Below are 6698 nucleotides of genomic sequence, written 5' to 3'. Positions count from 1 at the left end.
TTTTTCCTTTACTTTTCTGGGCTTTTCAGAAATTTTTGTAATTATCCTGTATTACCTTATAATTATAAAAATTAAACTTTCATATAAAAAAAATTTGTGCACAGATTGAACTTAGAAGCCCCAGGGCCAACCCCCACCCAATCCCGGGGACCAAGACCCTGCCTTCTGTTCTCTAAGAGATGTCCGTTAGTAGGAATCCCCGCAGGGAGATGTATTCCTGGGAAGGCATGAGAAGGACAAGTAATTTTGAGAGGATTCCATCAAACGAAATAGAAGGGAATGAGGAAAGATGACAGCCAGGTCCTCATCACGCCTGATTCAAATTGTTTAAGGCTCCATGTATTCATACTAACACCCAAAACTCAGCAAGGGTTCCTAAAAGAACCACGACAGCAACTCAAGACAGCAAAGAGACACTATGAAAGTGCAGGAATTTAAGTCCCTTTTCCCCCCTGTGATGTCTTAAAGTTGTGTGTCACTCCAGATTATCATTGTATTTCCTGGGAAGATAGGTTCCATTTTTTCAAAACGTATTGTTGTTTATGCTTTCTTTTCTGTTCTCTCCATCAGAATGGCAGCTTCAGAAGGGGAGGTGTATTTGTCTGTCTTTTTCTTTTTTTACTTTTTGTTTACAAATGATTATAGACACACAGAACAGTTGCAAAAACAGTACAGAGAGCTATCGCATACTCTTTGCCCAGCTTCCCCTATTGTTAACAACTTGCAGAGCCGTCCTTAAAGGATCAAAACTGGGAAGTTAAAATTGATACAATATGAGTAACTGAACTACAGAAATCATTCACTTGTCACCATTTCCCCCCAATCTCATTGTTTTTCTGTTCCAGAATCCAATCTGGAATCCCACATTGCACATGTCATCTTCGTTTCCTCTGATCTGTGATGACAGTTTCTTGGTCTTTCCTTAATGTTAATGACCTTAATACTTTCGAAGAGCACTGGCTGCTTATTTTGAGAATGTCCTTGTATTTGTTTGTCTGATGTTTTCTCATGATTAGGGTGAGGTCATGCAATTCTGGTAAGAATATCAAAGAAGTGATATTGTACCCTCCTCAGTGTATTTTGTCACAGAGGTCAAGGTGCTAACGTTATCACTGGTGATAATAACCTTGATCACCTGGTTAAAGTGTCCACCGGGTTTCTCCACTGTAAAGTAATGACTTTTCCCCTTATAATTAATAAAGACCTTGGGGAAGAGCCTTTAGACTGTAGAAATAATCTGTTTCTCCACAAAATTTTGCCCATCTCTTTTAACATCCATTAAGGGATGTTACTACAACAATTATTGTGATGTTTTAATGGTGATTTTTTATTTCCCTCTTTCTTCTTCTATCAACTGTCATCATTCTCTAAGAACAACCCTGATGTATTGAATTATTTATATCACCACGGACTCATGTATACTTACTATCTTTCATAAGTTATAAACTAATACTTTCATTATTTCTTTTGTTTCTCAGATTATACCATATTTGGCCATTGAGAGCTGGTTTAGTTTGAAACCTGATTTACTATTGACACCCATTCATTTGAGCAATTCTTTATTCTTAGTAACAACATGTTCCATGCTCTTCTTGCATTTGCTTTGTCCCGGCTCTGGAATCAACCAATTCCTTGAGGGTCCCCAATTGGTTTTATGGGAGCAAGGTATTTAGAAAACAAGATCTGGGCATTAGGTGTATTCATTGCTACTGGGGTATCATTGCTCATACATCTTTCAGCACACAGAGCTAGGAAATGGGCTCTGTGTGTGTGTGTCTGCATGTCCATGTGTTCATGTGTGTGAATTGTCTATTCTTATCTTTTACCCATTTATTACATTAGGTTATTTCTATTTGTCCCTTAACTTTAAGAGTTCTTTGCATAGGAAAGATAGAAGCCTTTTTGTCTGTGGTATATGTTGCATATTTGTCTCCCAGTTTGTCAGTTGTCTTTGACTTTGTTTATAGTGTTCTTTGCCATGTATTTTTTAATTGTATATAGTCAAATTCATTGAGCTTTTCTTTTGTTGGCTCTGGATTTTGAGACATAATTAGAAAGGCACTCCTTACATCAAAGTTAAGAGGAATTCACCCAAAATTCTTCCAGTACTTGTACAGTTTCATTTTTGACATCTGGATCCCAATCTATTTGGAGTCTATCCATGTCTTTTATGTGAACAAAAAGGACTTTTTTTTTTTTAAATGACTTCCTGGTTTTCCCAGAAATTCTTATGGAAAAGTCCATCTTTATACTAGCTTGACCCCAGTGATTTGAGATAACACTTTCATCACATATTAAATTACTCTTTTTTTCAATGTTTTATTCATGAATGAATAATAAATTTGGTCAAAAGTTTTTTTAGTATCCATAGAGATAATTATATGACTTGTTTCCTTAAATCTATTAGTACACTGTATAAATGAATATCCTATTATTAAACCAACCTTATATGCCTGGAATGAATCTCACAAGGTCATGGTGTATTGTTTTCATAATATGGTATTGGATTCTGTTTGCTAATATTTTATCTGGTATCTTTGCATTGATATTCATGGGTGATGCTGTTCTCTAGTTTTGTTTCTTAATATCACCTTCATCTAATTTAGGTATCTATGTTATACTTGCTCTGTAAAAGGAACTAGAAGATTGTCCTTTCTGCTCAGGAAGAATTTACAGCACATTGGGCAAACTGTTACTTGAAGATTTGGTAGAATTCCCCTGTAAAATCAACTGAGCCTGGTGTTTCTTTTGGTATGGGTGTAAAACCTTTAAGCTTTCTGTACTCTTTTGATGGAAATTGGTCTGCTGAGCTTTCTAAAAAAAAAAAAATTAAAAAGCTCATCTTCAGTAATCTAGATTTTCATTTTCATAAGAAATCATCCTTATTAAGATTTTCACCTTACGTAGGTGATCACCTTATTAAGATTTTCAAGTATTTTTACATACAGATATGGAAAGTAATATCTTAAGTTTTATTTAAATTTCTTCCCTCTTATCTTTGAATGTTTTGTACAATTTTACTTTACCCTTTTTCTTTAGTTACTGTTTGAGTATTTTGATAATTTTCAAGAAACAGTCTCCAATGATTTTGATTTATTAATTATGTCTACATTTTCTATCCTCTGCTTCATTAGTTCCTGTTTTTAACTTTATTATTTTCTTCCTTGTTCATTTTTTGCTTACTCTGATTTTTTTCTCCTAGGTTTTTTTGAGCTAAATATTTCATTTAGTTTCAGTTTTCATTTTTATTGAGAAAAGTGAATAGTAAACTGAATTATTCTCTGATCACTGCTTTGAACCACTGCTATGCCACAGATTCTGATATATAGTGTTTTCAGTGTAATTATTTTGTAAATTCTATGATGTCAATTTACATTTTCTATTTTATTGAAAAGTTTAATACAAGGTTTTCTTAATTTCAACTTGAAGAGCATTTTCTATTTTTTGTTTTGGTAACAATGTCTACTTTTATTACATTGTGATTAGAGAGTATAATTTATAATATTTTTGTTTAATGGAAGTCACTGATATTTTCTTTATGCTCTAGTATCAATCAATATTGTGCCTGTGCCATGGTTTATTGACAGAATGTGCATTTGCTCTTATATGGGAATTCAATACATATCCATAAAATCCACCCAACTGACTGTGTTGTTTAGCTTTTCTCTCTCCCTACTTAATTACTGTTCACTTGATTTTGTTTATGCTGAGAGTCGTTTATTAATCTCTCCATTATTAGTGCTATCTCCTGTAGATTTTGCTTCTTAAAGGTGGTTGATGTCTTATTTGGTATATAAATATTCATAAATGATATATCTTTATTGTAAATTATAGCTTTTAGCCCTAATATGTATCCTTATATCTACAAGAAACCCACTTTAAATAGAAATAAATAGGTTTAAAATAAAAGATGAAGAAAGATATAACCAACAACCAGTAACTGAAAAACTATATTAATTTCAGACAAAGTAGACATTGGAATACCATCGGGAATAAAATGGGACATTGCATAATGATGAGGTCAATTCCTCAGGAAGACATAACAATCTTTAAGGTTAGGTTTGTTGTTAGGTTTATATACCTAACAACAGAACTTTGAAATACATGAAGCAAAAAGACAGATAAGTTTAAAAGGACAGACAAATCTGTTCTTCTAATTGGAGACTTCAAGATTCTTTTCTTAGTAATTGATAAAACAAGTAGGCAGTACCTCAGAAAGTATGCCAATAACCTGAACACTATTGACCACCTTTACCTAACTGTTATTAATAGAATGCTCCATCTGGCTACAATATATACATATACCTTCTTTCTAAGGGTACATGGACTATTCATCATGATAGGTCTTAATGTGAATCATAAAATAAAAGTTAAATTTAAAAGAAGAGAAGAAATAAAATTATGTTCTTAGACTATTACAGTTTTGATACAGAAGTCAATAACAAAACGAAATCTGGAAAATGCCCACATACTTGGAAATTAAACAACATATTGCTTCTAAATAACCCATAGGTGAATGAGCCATCCTCTAGGGAAATTAAAAAGTATTTTGAACTGAATGAAAATAAGAATTCAGCTTATCAAAATTGGTGGACACAGTTAATACAATGCCAAAGGGAAATGTATAACTTAAGGGCATAAGTTAGAAAAAAAAAAAAAAGGAGTAAGATCTAAAATCAGTAACCTAAGTTCCTACCTTAAATAGACAAAGAACAGCATATAGACAAAGAACACCCAAAACAAGGAAAAGGGAGTAAAAAAACGAAGATGAGAAGAGAGATCAATTCCATTGAAAATAAACACAATGTAGAAAATCAGTGAAACCAAAAGATGGTTATTTGAAAGATAAACAAAATTGATAAAATTCTAACCAAGAAAAAATCGACAATAAAAAACATTTTCTACTATGTCACAGTTAATGCTCTGTGGCTTGAAACCTGCTTTGTCTGGTATTAGTATCACATGCCTTTTGGTTTCCATTTGTCAGTTATTTCTTCATTCATCTCTTAGTTTGTAGTCTTGCCACATCAAGTTGTTTCAGGTCCAGCTTTGTATATGGCTTATAGTTGGATCCTCTGTTATGAGCCAACTAAGGTATTAATTAAGAATTAATTGATGGGAGTACCTGTGTGGCTCAGTCGGTTAAGCCTCCAAATCTTGATTTCAGCTCAGGTCGTGATCTCGGGGTCCAGAGATTGATCCCTACATTGGGCTCTAAACTGGGTATGGTGCCTGCCTAAGATTCTCTTGATCTTCCTCTCTCTCTCTGTACCCTTCTCCACTCCCACGCATGTGTGTGAGTATGCTATACGCCCTCTCTCTCTCAAAAAAAAAAAAAAAAAAATTAATTGATGAGTTTAGCTTATCAGCATCTGTTTTCTCTCAAATGTGCCATAATATTATATCATTATGCTTATTTTTCTCTATTTTCCATGCATTTCTCTAAAGATACAAATAATTTTCTTTTTGTTTATAATTTTTCTGTTATTTAGGAAGGTCTTTTTATTTATTTAGGAAGGTCCTAGCATTCTCTATTGTGGTTATACTTTTTTGTTTCTTAACATACTTGACTTTCTTGTTTAAACTTTTACTGCTTGGGGGGCACCTGGGTGGCTCAGTGGGTTAAAGCCTCTGCCTTCAGCACAGGTCATGATCCCAGGGTCCTGGGATCGAGCCCCACTTCAGGCTCTCTGCTCAGTGGGGAGCCTGCTTCCTCCTCTCTCTCTCTGCCTGCTTCTCTGTCTGCTTGTGATTTCTGTCTGTCAAATAAATAAATAAAATCTTTTAAAAAAATAAAAAAATAAACTTTTACTGTTCGGTTTACCTGTGTGTTCTTCTCAGTTCCTGTAACACACACCCATCACCTTTCCTATGTTGTCTTTCAGTCTCCTTCCTCCTCCTAATGGTAACTGAATTATTTGTACTGCCACAATATGTAGTTTTGTGCATTAATATCCCACCACAATTCTTAATTTCTGTCTAATATGTATCTTAATATGCTCGCTGTCAGTCCTTTTGTAGAAGTTCCCCAGTCATAACAATTGGATGAAGGTCACCCCCATGATAGTCCTCAAAATGAGCTAAGGAATTCAGAATTCCCTGAGTTCTTGTACGTTGCACACTGGTTGCCTATAGTCTGGTTGGATATATCATCCTTGCTTCACACTATCTTTCATTGTTGTTATTTTTTTTTTAATGCTGTGGGGTTCCATTGTTGCCCTAATTTGTATGTTGGTTTTGAGAAGTCTATGTCAGTCTAATTGTTTTGTAAGCTAATTGATCTTTTTGCCTGGAGGCCTTAGAGATTTTATTTTTCTTTTTGAAATCTAATACTTTTACCAGGTCATGTCTTGGAGCTGATCATTCTCTGTTAATTTCCCTAGGTGCCGTGGGTCAATCCAGGTCTTCTTCTATTTCTGGAAGGTTTTCTTACTGTATAGTTTTAAATCTTAGCTCTGTTTCAGTGTTTTGCCATTTATTCTCCAGGGACTCCAATAATACAAATATTATTCCTTCTTTATCTCTCTTCCCTTTCTACCACCTTCTCCATGACCATTTTTACTTATTTCTTTATGGCATTTTTATTCTATTGGTTTTATCTCCCTGTCTTTTTTCATTTCAACCTGTTCTCCCTCCCTTGGGCCCCTTGTAATGTATTCTTCTTTTATGAGATAATTTTGCCTTTTTCTTCCATTTAT

This window comes from Mustela erminea, chromosome X (genome assembly GCF_009829155.1).
Source record: "Mustela erminea isolate mMusErm1 chromosome X, mMusErm1.Pri, whole genome shotgun sequence".
Lineage (NCBI taxonomy): Eukaryota > Metazoa > Chordata > Mammalia > Carnivora > Mustelidae > Mustela > Mustela erminea.
Note: the sequence above shows the minus strand (reverse complement) of the source record.